Source organism: Eublepharis macularius, chromosome 4 (genome assembly GCF_028583425.1).
Source record: "Eublepharis macularius isolate TG4126 chromosome 4, MPM_Emac_v1.0, whole genome shotgun sequence".
Classification (NCBI taxonomy): Eukaryota; Metazoa; Chordata; class Lepidosauria; order Squamata; family Eublepharidae; genus Eublepharis; species Eublepharis macularius.
Genome location: NC_072793.1, coordinates 23,896,503 through 23,918,887, shown reverse-complemented (window position 1 = coordinate 23,918,887; position 22,385 = coordinate 23,896,503). Strand labels below are relative to the sequence as shown.

Sequence of the window (22,385 nt, the reverse complement as noted above, 5' to 3'; positions counted from 1 at the left end):
TCATCCCTTATCACAGTAGCAATGTGATGGGAGAAGTGATACCTGTTGAAATTCTCCCTTTAAAGCCAACTAAACATGTGAGCTTAAAGCTTCATATTTTCCAAATGAGTGGAGCAAAATTTTTTCTTCTTCCCCCACTCCCTTGTGCAGGTTTCTGTGGAACTAATGGCATTATTGGGCCATCTTTGAGAACTGGCTTGGTGGCTAGGATACCTGCAAACAAAGCAGTATTTTCTTTGGAACAAGTCTGAAGAAAGGCTCATAAAACCCTTGCGTCTGAACAGCTTGGATTCTAGGGGTGGTGCCGTTTTATTGAATGGTTTAATCTTTAGAGGCCTTCCTTCTCCAGAGAATGGCTTCATCAGTGCTGCTTTTCCACTGGGGGTGCCTTTCAGTTGCCATACTGTGTATAAATAAGGTGGATTCCTGCAAACCGGTCAAGTTTAAATTTAATAATTTTCATTCTAGAGTGAGACAGCTGATCCTGCACTGGGCAGGGGGTTGGACTAGATGGTCTGTATGGCCCCTTCCAACTCTATGATTCTATCTTGCCTTGCATATACTGAGAGCTTCCCCATCATTGCTCAGTCATGTTTCGCTAACTCGAGATTCTTAGAGCAATCGCTTCGAGAAATGCTTCTTTATAGTCTGGTCCTGTGCCTGTGTACTTGCAAGTAAATGCACAAAGGATTATAACCCAAAATGAAAAAAACTATTCTGTTGTACATCAACTGGGTGACTCCGTAGCTAGTGAATGGGCTTTAAGTGGTACCTTTTAGCTTGCATTTGTGTCACTTATATATTTTAGCACTTGGGTTTGCCTATCTTCTTTGCATTGTTACATTACAACGTTCTTTAGTACGCCATTCTCTTGAGGTACTTCTGCCCCATTATACTGTCAAGTCTACATGGAAATCAATTGAGTGAGCAAATGTCTCTTACTAGAATATTTCCTTCCCCAACTCTAAATTTTTGTCACTAACATTGTTTTGCAAGATTATTGCAGGGGACCAGTTTGTAAACAAGTGAGCAGCATAATTAAAGCAAAATTTATTAGTACCTGTACTGGCTGATTTAAATACTGTTTTCCTAGATGGAAATCCTTTGTATGAAATCCTTAAACTTTTATTTCCATGACAAAATAGGATGGGCCAGCAAATTGGTTGATGCTAAATTAACAGGCTGGTCCTAGGAGCCACAACACTGACCCAAAGGTCATGAGCAAGAGTTAGGCTCCAGTCCAAGTGCTACCCCTGGAATAACTGCTGCCGTTTGTATCAGTACTGTTCTCTTGTGTACACGAGGTCTTATTTTTGATATGAAGAAAAGTGCAGGTGATGGCTTGGATTCCCCATTATACTGAGTTTGAGCTGCTCTAGAGACACTGCTGTTTCAATGTTCCTTTTTCGTAGGGACAGTTCAGCCCGAGCCAGGTGATGGAATTAGGCTGTTAATTCAGAAGGATTTCATCTTCATTCCTTGTTCAATATTGCATGCATAGGATGGAAGGAGAAAACTTTAAAATTAAAAACTTCAGAAGTCTCAAAACTTTCTTTAGGCATTCAGGTTAGACAGACTGAACAAAATCTAACTTGGGACTAAGTATCTAGGTGTCTTCTAGGTCCTAGATCCTCTTTGAATATTTTAGATGCTTAAACAGTATTTGTTCAAATAGCCTGGAGTTCTTATAAAGTTTCCGTAATTGAAGCCTCATTTCAGTATTCCCAGAAGGAGAAATAATTTTAGTTATAGGTCAGGGAACTCTAATGAACGGGAAGCTAGTCTTGAACCAGGCCATTTGTGTATATGAGGCATGGGGGATTATATAAAAAGCACAGAGGTACCTAAGGTTAAAAAGGGGATCAGTTTTTGTTCTCAAAACATTGAGAACTGCTCATTCACTAGGGAGGAGGGGGTGAAAAGTAGCCCATTTAATAGTAGCCTTCTAATGATGGCTATAAGCCTTTGCTTAATTGGGCTTTGTTTCAGCTTTCAGACTTGATTCCCCTTTTCCATAAGCTCTTGGTCTGTGGACACTAAAGACTGCTGCAGCTTGAAACCTGTGTGTTCCTTACATAGAAGTGTTTGAATTGTATGTCCTGTACAGCAGAAACAAAGAAAACCAAGACAAGGCTTTGCTGGCAGGCTTAAAATGTAACTAAATTAAATTTTGGATCATCCCATACCAGAATTACTCAATTTCATTTCTGCTTTCTAATTAGAACAACGTGCATCAAGCTCTGTGCTGCCCCATATTTATTCCCCCACCCCAGCCACCGAAGATGTTTGAATTTAACCAGAAAGAGGTGGCAGGTAGTTCGGTTGGTCCAAAGCAAATTCCAAACACAAAAATACCTTTTGATAGGTTCAACCAAAATGACAATGTGCAAACTTTCGAGTCCTCCAGAACTGTTCACCAAGCTGGATGTCATATTTAAAAAGTGAGATGGAGAGAACAAGAGGTCTCCAGTCTTGTCCTGTAAGCATCCGATGTGAAATGCTAACCAGGTAAGCAGACTTGAAATGGTGTTTTGCTTGCACCCTTGGCCTCCTGGCAGGAAGAAGCTGATAATGGAAGCATCCCACACCCAAAATATAAATAACAGCGGTTGACTGACTCTCTAACACCAGCTGGGACACACAGATCATTTAGGTCCCTTCAAGCATTCAGAGCCTCTGTGCTTCTGTTAAACTTTGATCCAATCATCAAGAATCAATAGAGTTGCATCTGTATCACCGTCCTTTTTTTACCCTAGCTTTCCCTTTTTTTAATTAATTTTTTTATTACAGATTTACCAAAACAAATAAAAAACGGTTAAAATACATATGCAATGCAGCAAGTTACATTATTGAGGTAAACTCGTTAACATTTAGTAAGGTGTGTATTGGTAACAAAATAATATACGTAAAAGGTCCTTTAACTCTAGCTTATAACACAAGCTCTTATATTGTATGTTCTTCATATACAGAGCGAGCTAGATTGAGAAGTATCTGTTAAATATTCATTACCACGATGAAACATAATATAAATGCTTAGGAGGATGCAAATTGTTAATTGCTAAGTATTCAAAAAACGGGCACCATTTGAGCATAAAGTCGGTTTCTTTCGGATAATGCAATGATTGAAACAACTTGTCGTTAGCTTTGCCTTTGGTGGGTGCTTCTTTTAAAAAAGAATGAAATGCTAGAGTTCTTCAGTTTTCAGCTCCTTTTCTAGGGTCTTCAGATGTTAAATCTCTGAATACGTTGGCAATAGATGCGTCTTTTCATTAGTGTATAGCTATATAAATTTGTTTGCATGAACATTAAGGCATCATGTAGTACACATCTAGCCATTTTAAAACCTGTGAATTGGCTTGGAAAAGGTGCCTGAGCCTAGTCTAAGGGCGCATGATGCGGCCATCTTGTGGAAGCCAAGCAGGAATAAGTCTAGTCAGTGCCTGGATGGGAAAGCCACCTAGGAACCCTGTGATACACAGCCTTGAATGAGGTAAATAGTTTGAACTGATGAAGGACAACTATGCTTGTTTGTTTTTAGTTTATCTTTAACTGAAAGAGCAAACACCATCTTGGGAGTGTAAGCTCTGCTATATCATAGGAATGATCTTGAGTCTGATTAAGGAGCGAATGAAGAGAGTTTATTCAGGAACTACAACTTTGACAGAAAGGAAACAGAATCGATACTAACTACCTCACTAAAAAGGGAGGAGGGACTTCCGGGAAGAAACAGGAAACAGGAAGTAGCCTAAGAATACCAATCTGGAGACATGCAAGAAGGACAGGAGAGAAGGAAAGAAGGATCCCATCCTGACATCTAACTGTCATACTTGCTACCCCTTGCAGGTATTCTGTGTCTTCTGCCTTCTCTGTACACAAGACGTTGTATTTCCAACAGGGAGGAGGATATGGTTGAGCTTTCTAAGACCCAGTGGTACAGGCTTGAATGCTCCTGGATATCCAGATGTTGGCAGTGGCCAAGATCATTTGAAATCAGCTTGGTTGGTGCACTAGCTGCACCCTTGCCTAGACAAAACTAGCCTAGTTACAGTTTTCCAAGCCCTGGCAACATCTAGGCTAAAGTATTCCCCTATGATTTACGTAAGATTGTCTTTGGAAACTGTTCATGCATTGCTAATTGGTTCAGTTGTAGAATATTAATTGTAGTTTCTCAGATGGAGCATATTCTTCAATATACTTTCTTTTGTGTTGGCTTCCTATTTATCTTCAGGGACAATTCAAAGTGCTAGAGTTGACTATCAAAGTGTAGAACAGTCTGGGCCAAACTGTCTCAAGGATTGTATCCTACTGTAAGGTATATGACCTCTTAGGCTGAAATCTGGACCCCTTGCCTTGCATCCGTTCACCATCTAAGGTTCCGTGATTTGGGATGCATACTAGAATATGTTCTGTGATGGTGCCATGTATGTAGAATGCCCTCTCCAGGGAAATCTGGTCATTCCTGGAACTTTGTCAAGTAAAGCATTTGCTATGTTGATTGTGGGTAATATTCTCCAAAGCAGAACAAACTCCAGAACATTTTCCAAAAAGGGGTGTGCCCAGTTGAGGCTAGCCTTGGTAGCTTGCCATTATTTGGCATTATTCCTTTCTCCTTCCCTCTGTACAAGAAAGGGAGTTGGGAGGGGTCACACTGTCTTTGCAGCAGGTTTTGTATATACTTGGAAGCAGCAAGAGGGATCCCCAATGCTTCTAAACGCCTTCAGTACAATGTGGGCATCTGAAACTCCCTCCTCCCGACATGAAGCAAAGTATCCTTCCCTCCCTCAAGTTCTCTTCAGTGCTCGTAGAACATGTTAGAAGGTGGGAGTCTTATGCTGGAGTCGATCAGGTGGTTGCCAGGAAGTCATCCAGGGTTGCCATAGGCGACTGGCAAGCATCATTTGTAGAATCCTAGTTCCTAAGCAGTCTGTCCTTGATGCTGAGTGTTGATTTATTCTCTCACATGCTGTTGGTTAGACTGGCCTTCAACAAACCGCTGTTAGTTCTGGAGCAGGGAGCATATATTGGGAAAAGCAGAAAGCTTTCCGTTTTGGCAGGTAACAGTTTGCTAGGAGACAGCGTGTTTTGCATCCGTATGGCAACAGAAACCCAGTTAATATTGGGGGAAAGACAAGTTACAGCATCGCAGAGTTGACTGAATCTTTGCTGTTGTTCTGTTGAGATGCATTTGAAAAAGAGTTGCTTTATGGAAGCAGGAGAAAGGTATTATATTAGTTTTCCAAAGAAGGAAAGCGGACTATCAGCTTTTAGTGCATTAAATGCCCTTTTAATACTTACCTTAACTCTTGAACTGAGGACCAATTTAAGGATTTATTAAATCAGCTTGTCACATGGCCAAGTTTTTACTTTCAGGCAATGCAAATGATGCAATGGCTCTATTCTGAGCTTTTTAGCATAGCAGTGTTCTGTAGCAGTGACGTTATAAATAATAGTTATATAATCTGGGGTGGAAGGGCTTGGTTATGAAAGATAAACTCAGACAATTCATATAGGAATAACTTCATTGTCACTGGATTTTGCTACTACAGACTAACACGGCAAACTCCTTTGAATCTTTACACAAGCAAACTGATCCCCACACCAAAAGGAGCTGTCTGCATCTCCATATCAAAGGAGTTGTTTACATCCCCCCTCTCCTCCTTCCCCCCTTCCCCCCCCTCTCCTCCTCTATATTTGGCCAGTTTCCTTCTGCCCTCCATGCATCTGACGAAGAGAACGTGATTCTCGAAAGCTTATGCTACAATAAAATTGGTTAGTCTTAAAGGTGCTACTGGACTCTTTTTGAACTGGCATGAGAGTGTCTTCAAACCAGATGAACTGGTTATTTTTTTTTAAAGTTTGAGACATCTAGCCAAAATGGTGGTCTGTTGATATGTTATTCTGTAACATAATCCAACTGGCCATTGTTTTTGGATGAGGTTGCAGTAATAACAATTAGCAAGACAAAGAACATAATAAAAAGATGAGGTAAAAAGAAACGTCTACACTAGCATACAAAATTCAGTAGGCTTAGTTTTAGGTGAACTGTTATGGGGAAAGAAATCCGCAGTCGTGTCAATTTTTTTTTTAAAAAAAATGCAAATTGGCAGCCATGTGTTCCCAGGCAGTCATGCCAATAAATAATTTTGAGGCATTGTATTTGTACAATTTCTGTTGCATTGGTGTTATTGGGTTAGCAGAATGAATCCAGGCTTCCATTCCCCACTTGGCCACAAGTTCACTTGGTGGCTTTGGGCAAATCACCATCTTTCCTCCAAATGTATTATACATGATTTGTGGAAGATAAAAGGAAATAACCTCCAGGTATCTTACGCCGGCCTTTTGGAGGAAAGACGGGATATAAATGTGAAAAATGAGCACAATGAGGTCAGGGCTGAATCTACAGTCTGTGGATAACAGAGTTGGGGAAATGTCCTAACTGGAGAGTGAGCCCTTGGTAAAAAGATATGGTAGGCAACCTGTGAATTTATTTATTTCATTTGATTTCTATTCCGTTCTCCCCACAAGCAAGCTCAGGGCAGATTACATCGTTTAAAACACAGTCACAACAATAAATGCAATAATCTTTAAAATTCATAAAACATTTTTAAAAACTGAGTGAATTAACATAATAGAATAAATATCAAGATGGCATAGGGTTATCATTCCCCCACCGAGGGCAGGGGATCCCCTGCTCCCACCCTTCCACCCCCCCCCCGCGACCACTTACTTGGCTGGCTGGGGGGTGCACTCCCCTCTGGCACGCCCCCAGCAGGCCCATTTTGGGGAGAATCATGCCCTGCAGGGCCCGATCCGGCCCTTGGTGAGTGCGGAAGCACTCCTGGCCAGCCTTTGATCCCCGCGCGATGATGTCACTTCTGGAAGTGACGTCATCACGCAAGCCCGGAGCATGCATGCAAAAACCCCCAACCCCCTGAGCAGCAAGGTGAGTGCCAGGCTCCCAGTCTCCCGCTGGGGGAATAAAGGGACGTGGTAAACCCCCGATTTGGGCTCCAGGGGACCTGGCAACCCTAAGATGGTAGCAACCACGATATAACTATTTGCTTAACTTCAATTCGATAAAAACCTGTAGGCAATACTGTTGAAATTTCCTGGTGCAATTAAACTGTTAAAACAGGGTGGTAGTAAACCATCTCATGGGGAGGGATTAAATCATTCATCTCCTCCCTCCCCCTACATGGCCAGCGGAGGCCTAGCCCAACCTCAACCATATGCCAGGTGGAACATCTCTGTCTTACAGGCCCGATGGAAGGACAACAGATCCTGCTGGGCTCTGGTTTCAGTGGACAGAGAGCTCCACCAGGCCGGGGCCAAGACTGAAAAGACCTTGGCTGTGGTCGAGGCCAGACAGGCCTCCTTGGGACCAGGGACGACCAGTAGCTGTTTTCCTGATGATCGAAGTGTCCTCTTGAGCATATATTGAGAGAGGCGGTCACACAGATATACTGGTCCCAGTGATGTTATCTTGGTTAGTTTGGCATTCAGTATTGGTTAGACCATTGTCTTCAATAGGTTTAAAAGGGTCATAGAATAATATAACCCTCTGCTTCGGTTGACATTAATTATGTTGTAAAAAGATACTACTTAATTTGAATTAGTTACATGGCTTGTAGTTATTTTTTTTATAACAAACCCGTTGTTTAAAAGCTTTTGAAATCTTGGCTTTACAGCAGTTCCGGAATTTGTAATCATGAACTTCCCTTCAGGGTTTCCTATATCCTCTGCTGGAATCTGTTCTTAGAACTGGGGGACAAATTCTGCTAGAAAATTTCTCTGTGCTTCACAAAGATGGATCCCAGATTCTCTCTGTGGAGGAGATTGTGCCTTGTGGCAATGAATGAAACAACCACATGGCCAACTAATGGAGGGTAGGGTTTAGGTTTTTTTTTTTAGCTTTGGTATTTTTTAATGCCATGGTACTTTGCAGACACAGTGAGATGGCTTGTCTCGTATCTGTTCTACCTGTGAGATAGGCAACATAACTAGGGTTGCCAGGCCCCCTCAATCTCCCAGCGGGGGATCAGGTGTTGGCTCTTACCTCTGATGTGATGGGGGTGCGCACATGTGGTGCTCCTGCAGCATGCCCCCCCCTCCGAGCTCCCACGCTCCACGGGGGCTCGCATTGGGGGCTGCTGTGGAGCTCAGGAACACTCCTGCGCACCACAGCGTCCCAAAATGGGCCTGATCTGCGGGCGTGCGCAGCTCTGCAGGGGAGCGTGCACAGAGGGTGCGTGCCTCCCCCGCTGGCCAGCTAAGTGGGGGCGGGATGTGGGGGCGAGGGCGGGGGATCCCTCACCTCCACCGGGGGTCTGGCACCCTTAAACATAAGAGAGACAATGGTGAATCGGGTGTTTGTGAAATTGTAGATTTTTAAAAAATAACCATTGTTCTTCCTTGGAACTTGCTCATGTTTTATATTTGCCAAGCTGCAGTTAATGCAAATATCCATCAGTGTGTGAACAAAACCTTCCATGCAGAGAGAACTTGATTTGTCTCTCACTTTGGGGATAAGAATTAGACTGCAAATTAACAATTGTTTAAAACAACCTGAATAAAGGGAAAAGGGATAGGTAGGAGGAGATTGATTGAGGGGGAGGGATTTGCCACTAAGAAGAATAAAACAGGGATTGAGGCCTCCTCCTCTGCTCTGTTCTGATAATGCATTGAGGAAACATGTAAGAAGAAAATGCGTAGGGGGTTGGCACATGTCTGTCTTCAGCAGAAGTAAAAGCAAGAGAGCGGCCCGGAAGGGTTTAAAAAGTGTGTTGTCCCGTGTGCTCAGGGGGCATGTGCATCCCAGGCTGTGTGAATGACATCCACGTTCCCTTTAGGCATGTCCTTAGTCTTTCTGCTTAGCCTCCAGTCCTTCAGAGTGCTAATGCTCAGAAACTCTGTGTTCTTGGCTGCGTGTGACTAGCAGATAGAAACTGGTTCCACATCCTCAGGATAGAGGTGAGAAAAAGAGAGGACGAGAAAAAAATTGGGAGTTCGATAGAAACTGTATGAGTGGGGTAATTAGATTGCTTTACTGTGTTTTTTATACATAAAACCACGGATGTGAAGGTTTCTCAGAACTAGTGTATTGGTGTTCTCAGAACCAGCGTGCCTTCTCTGTGTTTGTACAAGTGGTTATAAAGAGACTTTTGGAAACTGGAGCTGAGACAGATTTCATGTGAGAAACTTATTTTTATTCCACTGTTCCCAAGGGGCTCATACGTCAGTCATCTCCTCTGTTTTCCTCTCACTGCTCTGTGAGGTGGTTTAGGCTGAAAAAGTGACTGATCCAAGGTCACCCAGAAAGCAAGCTTTGTGGCACAGTGGTTATTTGAACCTGAGTCTCCCAGACTGTAGCCTAGCACTTTTAACTACTATTCAAGATACAAGATACGCTGTTATCCCAGCTGTAAGCATACACAAGCAGCAGTGTCATTTTGGGATGTGGTGTGTAGGGCTGCCTGACACCTTAATCTTGGGGAGATAGAGAGCACTTGGATAATGTATCTGAAATTCTTGGATAAAAGATCTCAAATAATCCACACGATTTCATTCTCAGATTTGTTAAACCCTGTTTCGTTGTAAGTTTTTTTTTTCCCCCTTGCTGGGGGAAAAGTTGGAAAATGTATATTTTTTTAATAGGATAGGAGAGCCAGTTTGGTGTAGTGGTTAAGAGTGTGGGACTCTAATCTGGAGAACCGGGTTTGTTTTCCCGCTCCTCCGCTTGAAGCCAGCTGGGTGACCTTGGGTCAGTCACAGCTTCTAGGAGCTCTCTCAGCCCCACCCACCTCACAGGGTGATTGTTGTTGTAGGGATAATAACATACTTTATAAACTGCTCTGAGTGGCCATTAAGTCGTCCTGAATGGCGGTTTATAAATCGAATGTTGTTGTTATTATTATATTATTATAAACTAATTTTTATTGCTTTCAGTGATATGAGAATGTCAGTTTTGACTTATTCATGTTTTCAAAATTTTCATGAAAGCTTTCAGAAAATTTCAGGCCTGGAAAGATTTTCTTTTTTTCTACTGGGAAATAAACTGATCCAGATGCCACCAGTTATTCAAATGTGGCCAGGTATCTTATTCTACTTTTATTGCCAATGTTATAGCGTGGTCACGAGAAATGTGTGCAGCCCTTTATAGTTTTTTAATGATAGGTCTCTCCTCCATCTATTTCTCTCATCTTCCAACTCTAGAACATGGAGTCTGTTATCTGATATCCATTGTTATATGCCTCAAAATATTTGCTAAAGCCATGCAATGTTTGCAGCAAACCTGTAAGATGCTCAGTCAAAAACTTTTTTCCTCTCAGATGCCTAAATATTGGTCAAATGCAAAAAGTTTAAAGAAGGTGATGGTTGCAGGACAGGTATTACAAGATAAAGCAAGATATATGATAACTGATCTCCTCTTAACATTAACTTTTACTGCATAGGTTCTTAACCTTTCTGGTATGGTAACCCACAAGTTCAAAATTTACTTGGTATGGTGACCCCATTGATTTATTGTCACATGAATTTTGGACCTAGGTTTTTGGCAGCTATTGTTTTCATGTATTTTAACTGCAAGTTTGACTGTTTTATTTTTTTAATTAGTCCGATAACGTATAGTTACGCAAGTTGTGTTAGATATAATAAACTTTCAATAGTTTTATTCACAATAAAGTCCATTTTGGTTCGTATCAGTAAGTGGGCATAGGTTTGCTTGGTAAATAGGTCTCTTGAATTAAATAGGATTAACTCTGCTTCACACAGAAGAAGAGCAGAAGGATTTGGCCAGTTACTTACTTTGGATGCAGAACCAGGGTCCTGATCTTAGCCACCCCACTTACTTCTTCTATAAAGAAGAGATTGAGAAAGCAAAATATGGAAAAAAGGTTGGGGTTTAATGAGGTTGGTTCCAATTTAGTGAAAAAATTCAGATTCCACACCTGAAGTTCTCTCTCACAATAATGTTTTAGAATTCTCCCCTGTAGAAAATAGGGGAGCAGCTTCAAAGCAACAGGTGAACTTGCCTGAGGGAGGGGGGAGTAAGGTCCAAGGAGGCAGGACTCGTTCATTCCTGCCTCCGTTGCAGCATCCACCCTCCATCTTGCTCTGCCTCTTTCTATCAGTTGTCAAATGAAGGGGGGGAGGTAGAAAACAATTTTACTGCAGCAGAAAATGGATGTACTAAAATGAATGACAGGAATGCACACTGGGAACAATTGGAGATGCCTGAAGGAGCCAGGAATACTAACTGACTTGCATGGGCTCCATTACGGCACACAAAAGTTGCAAATAAAATATGGAACAGATTTTGAGAAACCTGCTTTGAGCCTGGAATGACAGCCCGGAGAGTGGAATGATAGCTCTGGGAGTGGTATCAGCGCCGGGGGACTAGAATGACAGCCCCTAGAGTGGGATCATCATCATCATCATCATCATTTATTATTACAGTACCTCCTTCCCCACCACAAAGGATGGGGATGATACTGAACAGGAATATGGAGGATAGGAAGGAAGCAGAATAGGAAGTTAGGAGGAAAAGGCCCAAGATTTATACTTGTAAACAGTGCAGTATGACTTCATACTGATACTAGCCTGATACCAGCCTCCAAAAACATTACTTAAAATGTAGGGTATTTCAATCCACTGTAAGGTTTGTGATTCCTATTGCAGAGAACTGATTCTAATTCCAGGGACTGTCATTCCACTCTGGGGGCTGGAATTCCAGTACCAGAACAGTATATCTGGGCCCAGGAAATGTCATTCCACTCTAGGTCTTGTCATTCCAGTCCCAGAACACTTATGCTATTCCCAGAGACTGTCATTCCAATCGCAGAGCCCTTATTTTACTACCCCCACAGACTGTCATTCCACTCTTTGGACTGTCATTCCAGGCTTAGAGCAGTGTATATGGTCCCAGGGGCCACATTCCACTTTGGGTGTTGTCATTCTGGGTCCAGAGCAGGTTTCTCAATTCTGTTCTGCATTTCCTTTGCAACTTTTGTGTACTTTAATCACGTATTTCAATAGAGCCCATGCAAGTCAATTGGCATTCCTGTCTTCCATCATATCTCCCATTGTTCCCAATGGGCGTTCTTGTCATTTTCTTTTTAGCATATCCCACAGACACGGCTGCTTAAGAGGAGGAAAAGAAGGACAATGACAGGGATGCTGCTATGCTGAGAAAGAAGGTATGCATGCTGCTTTCTCAGCACACAGGCGCAGCTGCAGCTGCAGATTTGCTCACCATGGACTGCCGGTTGTCTGGCTGCCTTCCTCCTCCACCTCATATTCAGCATGAATTTGGCAAGCACCAGGCAAGGAGTGGAAGGGAATGGCACCATTAGCCTACAAGAGCCTGCAACCCACTTCTGCAGGCTTCGTAACTCAGAGCCAAGCTACAAGTGACGAATGACACTTGCCTGGCAAGTGAATAGACTCACGTGTATTCCTCCCTGTTCACTTGCCATTCACTTGCGCTCCACTTGATCAAGTGGAGAGCAAATGAATGGCAAGTGAACAGGGAGGAATACACGCGAGTCTGTTCACTTGCCAGGCAAGTGTCATTCATGACTTGTAGCTTGGCTCTCATTTGTAAGTCCCAACCCACAGGTAGGGAAACACTGTTTTACTGAATATCCCAGCTTGTTGGTTAATTGGCTGAATGTAAACTGAATGTATACAAAGAACATGTGCTCAGAAATGCTGTTGGTGCTTGACCCAAGGCTGTGAGGTGCCCTATATGAGCTTGCAAAATAGTAAAGATCTGACAAAGAGAGCTGTGGTTCTCAAAATCTTATGCTACAATAAAGTGGGTAAGCCTTAAAGGTGTTACTGGACTCTTTACTATTTTGCAACTACAGACGGACATAGCTAACTCCTCTGGCTATATGAGCTTTCCACAGTTTGACTTATTTAACCCTGTTTCATCCTTACGCTGGTTTCTTGGCTGGTCCACATTCTGCCCCTTTTCTTTGGCCACCTTGAGCTGCTGGTTACCATCTCTATCCTGCCAAAGGGAGCTTTGGCTCTCAAAAGCTTGTACCCTGAAAATCTTGTTGCTCTTTTAGGTGCCACTGGACTCAAATCTTGCGGTTCTACTTCAAACCACCATTGCTACCTACCTGAAATTTTCTGTATCCTGTAATCCTTGCTGCGTCCCCTTTCTTAATTTCCCCCCTCTGAAGTAAATGACAGGTGCTCATGCAGTTCACATTCATGCAGTTGTTGTGTGTGTGTGTTTGCATTCCCCCCCCCACCCTGTCTCCTGCACTCCTGTTGTGTTTGGTTGCAGTCTTCTAGCTGGGAATAATTGTTGGTGGCAGTGACAGATGAGATGCAGAGTATTCTTAGCTGTCATTCACAAGCTAGTGCTCTGAGTAGCAAGTCTTTTTAAGTAATGATAGTGAAAAGCGCATATTTGTCATCCTGCCAAGCATTTGCATTAGCTGTGCTTTATTTTAATAGTGGCATATCATGTTGCCTTTCAATCATTTCTTCCTCCACCCAGTGCAGGGTGTGCGTCTGTATATATCACTTGCCTTGCTACGTCTCCTTGCTGTCATTTTCATGATAGTGGTATGAGTGCATAGAGAAGCACACTGTGCTTTAACTTAATGGGCCATTTGCCAGTTAATTGGCCTTTTGCTACTCATGTTGGAGCGATTTTTTTTTGTGTGCTGCATCAGCGTTCCCTCACCTTGAAATATTGGGGCAAGCTTCCTGTGTGTTTAATGATTTTAACAACAGGTGTTTCCCAAAGGGTTGTGGGCTTGGGTTTTGGTAGCCCAAACAAATGCGTTGGCTAAAGAAGTGCCCACTCCTTCTCAGCAAGGTTAAGCAAACTGCTTTGATTGCCATATCAATCTTAGCTCCTATCCACTTGTAAAAGAGCCAAGAGGCGCCGGCTTCCAGAAGTTCCCCATGAGAGGCCACTCTGCAACGTGTCTTGCTGGCAGGGCATTCTTCTTCCTCAGTTGCTGAGCGTTTCTTCTTTCTTAGGCTTATACTGTCACTTTTGATTCTCTCCAGGGCTGTGAGGAACCCATGTGTTTAACAAAAATCTAAACTCGGGGCCAAGAAAAGCTAAATTTTGTGATCTGTACAAATTATGTGAAACAAGCTGTTGGTGTATATTTGCTCGCTTTGCTTGATTCGTCACTGTATGCACCTACTTTGCATACAGAAGCTCCCAGGTTCTTGACTCAGTGATAGACAATATGGCTTTTGTGAAACTCTCATTAAAGAATCAATAATGGGTAATGTGAAAATCTAATCCCTTACTGAGAGCTGCTGCCAGTCAGCATAGCCAGTATTGGATAGATTTTCACACATCTTTCCCCCTCGCGCAAAACTCACAGAACGATGGCATCTTCATGGCACAACTTCCCATCATGACTCTGTTTTGTGGTGTGATGACGTCAGAAATTGTGCCATGAAATGGAATCATGATGGGAAATCGCACCACAAAGATGCCGTCATTCTGTGAGTTTTGCACGATTTTGCGCGAGGGAAGGACGTATGGAAACGACCCAGTGCTCTGGTTCAGTGTTCTAGCTTCATCTGTTTGTGTGAGAGGCTAAGAACTAGGCAAAGCACCGACGCTTCCGAGACATCAGTGAGCAGTGTATACTCACGCCTTCAGACATTTCTTCACTTCCTTAATGACTAGAAACTTGTTTTATCTTTTAAATGAAAACTGAAATTCTCAGGGAGCTGAGTTCGGCATCCAATAATAATTTCTGTGGTCATGGCACCGACATGTGCCTTTATGTCTCCAAAACTTAACCCCATGCCTCTTCGTTGTAGTTTTAAATTGTATACATACTTAATTATTACCCTCTTCCATTGCTCCCTGTGTATGTGTTTTTTGCATACAAAACTAAAACTAGCCATTGAATCTAATGAACAGCTACTAGGACGTAGCACGTTATTTATTTCTCTGTTGGCAAAGTGTCCCTCTCCACTCCCCATACTGTTATCCACTCAGAGAGACAAGGTACATTCAGCTGTGAGGTGGATTAACTCAGTGACGTATATATGACCAGGAAGTCAGACAAGAATTTGGAGTTCTGTATTTGCTTTAAGTGCTAATTTAGCTTCTTGCTGTCTGAGAGCTTTTTATGTTTCATGGTACTGCAGCACATGGCATACAGACAACCCATCACAAGTTAGTTACATAAACAAGTTACATCATGCTGCTAAACATGTGAAGAACAAATGGCAAACTCTGAATCCACAAAAACTTCAGCTGCTTTTATTATGGAGAAAAATACATTTGTCTGCTGAAGATAATCGACTTGAATACATGCCTTTTATAGGGCACTGCCCTTCTGTGATTTTTTTTTTGGTGTAACTGTTTACACAAGTGTGTGTTTATAGTTATTTTGTAGATTGTAGTTCTTAGTGAGTGGGTGGGGGATTTGCTGCACGAATTGTTTTCTGAGCTAGTTTTTCATAATTGCACAGTGGCAGGGAAAAGAGAACTTGAATTCTGGGCCTCCTCTCTGTCGATGCCTTTCCCCCCTTAAATTCATGTGATATTTTGAAGAGGGCAGTTTGAAGCTGTCACTCACTTCCGTGCAGTCACAATGGCAACAGACATTCTCTAACAAAGAAGCGGTCAGAGAGTTAAAGTTGTATATCCATATGGGCAGAGACTGTGCTTATGAACAGCCCATTACTGCTGCAACAGAGATGATGGCTTTTATGTTCAACAGAAAAGAACGAGAGTCCCGTAGTACCTATATGACTAACAAAATTTGTGGTAGGGTATGAGCTTTTGTGAGCCACAGCTCACCCTACCATAGATTTTGTTAGTCTTACAGGTTCTACTGGACTCTTGCTCTTTTCTACTGCTACAGACAGACTAACGTGGCTACTCATCTTGATCTATGTTCAGTAGAGCCATTTATATGAACAGCTGCCTTCCATTCCTCCTCTCCACCCCCCATAACCTTTCCACACCCTACACTCATACACTATTAGAGAATAATGGAGACTGCTTACAATGCAACTGGAGCTCTCAATAGAAGCACCAGCTTCTGATGAGTGATTAGTCACCTGCGTCAAGAAATAACTTACCTTTTCCTCTAAGATTCAGTGTCCTTTCCCCTCTCAGCACAATTCCTCCCTCTTTCTTCCCCCTCCCACAATCTTTTATTGTTTGAGCTGTATTAGCCCAAAATGCTATACTCCGCTTGCCTGTGCAAATGAAAGTATGAATGAGTCTTAACATTTTTTTTTTGTCCATCCTGATTGCAAGCACATCTGCTTATAAGCATGTCCCATTGATTTCGGTGGAACTTGCTTCCAGGTAAGCTGAGGATAGGCATGCTCAGGGCTTTTTTTCAGCAGGAACGTGGGGGAACGGAGTTCCGGAACCTCTTGAAAATGGTCACATGGCCGGTGGCCCCGTCCCCTGATCTCCAGACAGGGGAGTTTAGATTGCCCTCTGCGCCACTCAGCGGCACGGGGGGCAATCTAAACTCCCCTCTGTCTGGAGATCAGGGGGTGGGGCCACCAGCCATGTGACCATTTTCTCTAAGGGCAACCCACTGAGTTCCACCACCTCTTTTCCCAGAAAAAAAGCCCTGGGCATGCTATTGTAGTGTAAACCATCAACAGAATACATAGCTGGAGCAGGTATTTCTTCTTGGACATTGAGGAATTCCTTCTGGGGCACAAGCTTCTAGGGCAGTTAAAAACAAAGACCAGCTAGTACAGGACTTCCTGAACTTTTTGAGCATGCTGGCACGTTTGGAATTCTGACACAGTGTGGTAGGGGCAGCCACAAAATGGCTGCCACAAAATGGCTGCCAGGACTTGCTTTCAGTCACACAATGAAGATTTTTGTTTTGTGATGGCAGCTGCTGTGGCTGTCAAGGTACTGTTTTTAAAAATCTGCACAGCCAATTAAATCCCCAGTGGTCAATCAGAAGCCTTGCTGGGCAAAATCCTTGCTGGCCCTATCCACTATCAAAAAAATTCTTGGTGGGAAAACCAGGAAAAGTGTTGATGGGCACCCTGGTACTCATAGGCACCACATTGGGCTAGTATATAATACCATGAGGGAAGAGTGTTGTCTAAGGTTGCCCCCAGGGCTGAAAGCAGGGGATGAGGGGTTGTTGAGGAGGCACACTGGCAGGGTTTTACCATGCATGCACACTCTGGAACACTGCCACATCATGGTGGGAATGACATAATTTAGTGTTTCAGTAGAAATTGGCCCCAACATGACGTGACCTGTAGCAGCGTCACACTGGGAATGTCATCCAGTGTGTCAGACATCCTATAAGTATCACTTTTTGAGAGTTTGAGTCCCAGTTTGCTACATGACATTGTAAATTATGGGTAGCACCCTCTGTATGTTCCTTCACAAGCATATCATCTCCTCAGCCTCTCTGTAAAGAAGCAACATTATGAAATGGTGCCTGTGAGGTGGTAGCTGCCGTGGCATTCGTCATTGACCAGCATAATGGTTGTCTGGGTGGAGCTTGCTATGATGCGGCAAAATCGCTGGTTATTATTGAAGCCCTGGGCTGATTCCCAAATTTCTGTGGGACACCAAGCTGGATACTATCAATAGATTTTCCAGGCCTGCCTTCTAGGGCCCAGGATCACTTTTGCTCCCGCCCCTGTATTGTAGCAGCAGGACTCCTAATGAAATGTTCTAGGCCTAACATTGAGCTCTTAGGAGTAGTGAGATGGAGGGAAAATGCCACTCTCACTACTGAGGTAATGTCACAAGTTGTTCTAATTTTATGCACAGGTGGCGAGATTGAAAGTCGCCTGTACAAGAAAAATGCCTTGTTCCTTTAATAGAGACTTAATAGGATGTTACTTACCAGGTAATTTTATTTACCTCCCTCCCACAAAAATGTTCAGCTGCCCATTTCTGCATATTAAGTCTCTATTAAAGGGACAGAATGTTTTTAGTAGGAACATTCCCAGTCCCACTTGTGGCTACTGCCAGACTCTTAAATTGGTCTAGATCTTGCTAAGTGTTCGGCCTTGTAAGCTGCAGGTGCCTGCCATTTTCAAGTCCCATGTGTCATAGTGGATCCCCTAGTTGTGTTATTGCTAGTTTTAAACAACGTACCAGGAAGTCTGTTTTGTGTCCCTTTAGAGAGTCTTCATGATCCAATTGGAACTATTATTGCCACCTCTTCAACTAAACAATTACTTTAAAGACACTTTAAGTGAAGTGAGAGTTGAGTAACAAGGATCCCCCCCTTTGGGGGAAACAACTTTTTAAAAAATTCCTCCCATGTTATTGGAAGTTCTTATCAGAAATCTAGAAAAATGTCTTGATGAGTCTTTCCCAGGGACAAGCACGACATTCCATGTAGTGAAATGACACACCTGATTATTGGTTTGTCAGCAGCCCTGTATCATCTTTGTGCAGATTCCTGAATAAAGCTAAGTGAAAGGATTGGTTGTAGCACAAAAGTTTAAATGGTTCTCTGCAAGTCACTTGTTGTGCCTCCTGAGAGTTGCAGTTTTAGCACAGCTGAGAGGGACTGTGTTGAAGGCTAAAAAGCTGAAGAAACAAACTACATTTCCCAATAGGCAATTACTATTTGGTAGTGCAGAACTCCAAATCAAAACTTTTTAAAGGTGCTTGCATGTGTACGTATCTGTGTGTGTTTGAGAGAGAATATTTTAACAACAACAACAATACACACACACTGCCCTTCAGGACAACTTAATGTCACACTCAGAGCAGTTTACAAAATGTGTTGTTATTACCCTCACAACAATAACACAACAATGTGTTGTTATTACCCTCAGAGAGAGTTCTGAGAAGTTGTGACTGACCCAAGGTCTCCAAGCTGGCTTCAAGCCAAGGAGTGGGGAAACAAACCCGGTTCTCCAGAGTCCTGCCCCTCTTATATATTCCTTTCCCAATGTGAGCTAAGAGAAAACCTGCAGCAGAATTCCTTATTCTGTGATGTTTTTACTATCTTTCTGCCCACTTTTTTGTTTTGTTTTAAGCTAGGCAGTAACTCTTCATGAGTTGCTATCAGCCCTTTCTCTGGCAACCATAAGAACATAAGAACATAAGCAAAGCCATGTTGGATCAGGCCAGTGGCCCATCCAGTCCAACATTCTGTCACACACAGTGGCTAGAAATCCAGTGCCATCTAAAGGACTGTCAGTGAGGCCAGGACACCAGAAGCCCTCCCACTGCCTTCCTTCCAGCACCAAGACAACAGAGCACCACCTCCCCACAAAGAGAATACCATCTATCTCCTGTGGCTAATAGCCACTGATGGACCTCTGCTCCATATATTTGTCCAGTCCCCTCTTGAAGCTGGCAATGCTTGTAGCTGCCACCACCTCCTGTGGCAACGAATTCCATGTGTTTATCACCCTGTGTGTAAAGTAGTATTTTCTTCTATCTGTTCTAACCCGACTGCTCAATAATTTCATAGAGTGCCCACGAGTTCTTGTATTGTGAGAAAGGGAGAAAAACACATCTTTCTCTACCTTCTCTAACCCGTGCATTATCTTGTAAACCTCTATCATGTCTCCCCTCAGTCGTCTTTTCTCCAGGCTAAAGAGCCCCAAGCGCCTCAATCTTTCCTCATAGGGAAAGTGTTCCAACCCTTTAATCATTTTAGTTGCCCTTCTCTGTACTTTTTCCAGTGCTATGATATCTTTTTTAAGGTGTGGCGACCAGAACTGTACACAGTACTCCAAATGAGGCCTCACCATCGATTTATACAGAGGCATTATGATACCGGCTGATTTGTTTTCAATCCCTTTCCTAATAACCCCTAGCATAGCATTAGCTTTTTTTATGGCAGTCGCACACTGTGCTGACGTTTTTAGTGAGTTATCTATCATGACTCCAAGATCTCTCTCTTGGTCAGTCTCCGCCAGTTCAGATCCCATCAACTTGTATTTATATTTTGGATTTTTGGTTCCAATGTGCATTACTTTGCACTTGGCTACATTGAACCTCATTTGCCACATGGATGCCCACTCTTCTAGCCTCGACAGATCCCTTTGGAGTGCCTCACAATCCTCTCTGGCTTTCACCACCCTGAACAATTTCGTGTCATCTGCAAATTTAGCCACTTCACTGCTTAATCCCAATTCCAAATCATTAATAAACAAGTTAAAAAGCATTGGACCCAATACCGACCCCTGTGGCACCCCACTGCTCACCACCCTCCACTGTGAGAAGTGCCCGTTTATACTCACTCTCTGTTTCCTATTAATTAGCCAGTTTTCGATCCACAAGAGGACTTGGCCCTTTATCCCATAGCTACTGAGCTTACTTAGGAGCCTTTGATGAGGAACTTTGTCAAAAGCTTTCTGGAAGTCAAGATAAACAATAGCTATCGGGTCTCCCTTGTCCACTTGTTTGTTCACTCCCTCAAAGAACTCTAACAGATTGGTGAGACAAGATCTTCCCTTACAGAACCCATGCTGAGTTTTCCTCATCAGCTTTTGGTCATCAATGTGCCCACTAATTTTATTTTTGATAATAGTTTCCACCAACTTACCCGGTATTGACGTCAGGCTGACTGGCCTGTAATTTCCCGGATCTCCCCTGGAACCTTTTTTAAAGATGGGGACAACATTAGCTACCTTCCAGTCCTCAGGAACAGATGCAGAGTTTAATGACAGATTACATATTTTTGTGAGGAGATCTACAAGTTCACACTTGAGTTCTTTCAGAACTCTTGGATGTATGCCATCTGTATGCCATAATGGTGTAATATTCTCTTCCCTTCCCTCCAGCAAGCCTGGGGTATGTGAGGCCTAGAACAGCAGGTTATGCTAACAATATTTTGCTTGTATAGGGTACCGATCACATGTTAAATGCATGTGAGATTTTGAACTGTGGAGGGGACATCCTGACTGACCGATCATACTTTCAGCTAAATATGTAAGGCCCTTGATGTGCCTCAGGGCTGCCCCTTCCCTACCCTCAACAGAAACTACACTGCAGATGCATTTCATCATTTGGAATCCTCTTGGGATTTAGCACATACTCTTTTTCTATCTTTAACAATTTTTCCCATATGTTATGTTTTCTTAGCATAAAGGTAAAGGTAGTCCCCTGTGCAAGCACCGAGTCATTACTGACCCATGGAGGGGCGTCGCACCATGATGTTTTCTTGGCAGACTTTTTATGGGGTGGTTAGCCATTGCCTTCCCCAGTCATCTACACTTTACCCCCAGGAAACTGGGTACTCATTTTACCGACCTCGGAAGGATGGAAGGCTGAGTCAACCTTGAGCTGGCTACCTGAACCCTGCTTCCGCCGGGATTGAACTCAGGTGGTGAGCAGAGCTTGGGCTGCAGTACTGCAGCTTACCACTCTGTGCCACGGGGCTCTTAGAATAGACCCCTGGAAAGTAGGGTGCCTTGACATGATTTACTATCAACACTGCTGTGGAGAGAGTACTAGTATGGCAAGCAGCTGCCGCTTCTTCATACCCTCTAAATATACAGTGACAGTTTGGAGTGCAACATTATCAGATAGATGGGGAGGCTGCATGGTTGCATCCATTTCCTTGACTAGCTTCCCTTTTTTATTGGGAAAACGAGAGTGCGGGCCCTCCTGACATCATCAGGCATGCCATTACGAAAGATGGAGGCCACAACAGAGAATGTGCCTGTATGGGCAGTTGTTGGTTTTGCCCATGTGCAGGTGGTACCCATAAAAGGCCTTGTTCAGATGAGAAAAGCTGCCAAGGAGTATAAGGTGTGAGGTGGTTCTGTAGATATGCGAGACCAAGGCCATAAAGGTCTTTGTATGTGATAGAAAATACCTTGAATCAAGCCTGGTAACTGATGGGTACCATTGGGTTGTCTGTGAAATAGGAGCAATATATATTTAAAAGGTAAAAGTGGGGGGACGTTGCATTACAACATTTTCTTGACAGGCTTTTGTTACAGGGTGGTTTGCCATTGCCTTCCCCAGTCATCTACGCTTTACTCCCAGGAAACTGGGTACTCATTTTACCAATCTCAGAAGGATGGAAGGCTGAGTCAACCTTGAGCGGCTACTTGAACCCGGCTTCTGCCAGGATTGAACTCAGGTCGTGACTCGTGAGCAGAGCTTGGGCTGCAGTACTGCAGCTTACCGCTCTGCGCCACATTTAGCAGATGTCAACATTTCATTCCAGTTTTCTGTCTTTTACCAGCCAAACGTGACACTTATCATGACAGGCTCAAAATCCTTAAGAAGTGAAGAAAATATGTTTCAAACACTTCCTTGCAACCAAAGTAGTTGCAGATGTACTAGCAAGTATAATTCTACAAAACCATGCCAGTAGACCTATGCATGTAAAAATACTGCAGTAATTAAAGTCAAAGGATGCAGTGAGAATCAGATGGCAATCAGAGACATATGGTCATCA

General features: G+C 43.1%; 1 protein-coding gene across 4 annotated transcripts in view; it reads left to right on the top strand.

Annotated features, from left to right (window-relative positions):
• Positions 1 to 22,385, top strand: part of BAIAP2 (BAR/IMD domain containing adaptor protein 2) — a 183,950-nt gene that overhangs the window by 117,945 nt on the left and 43,620 nt on the right. Inside the window, exon 1 of one of the 4 annotated variants that reach the window (XM_054975930.1) lies at positions 3,764 to 3,843. The exons of the other annotated variants lie outside the window; for them this stretch is intronic. The gene's annotated coding sequence lies outside the window, so the exon portion shown is untranslated. Of the gene's footprint in view, positions 1 to 3,763; positions 3,844 to 22,385 lie in introns of those variants that run through there. 4 annotated transcript variants of the gene reach the window in all.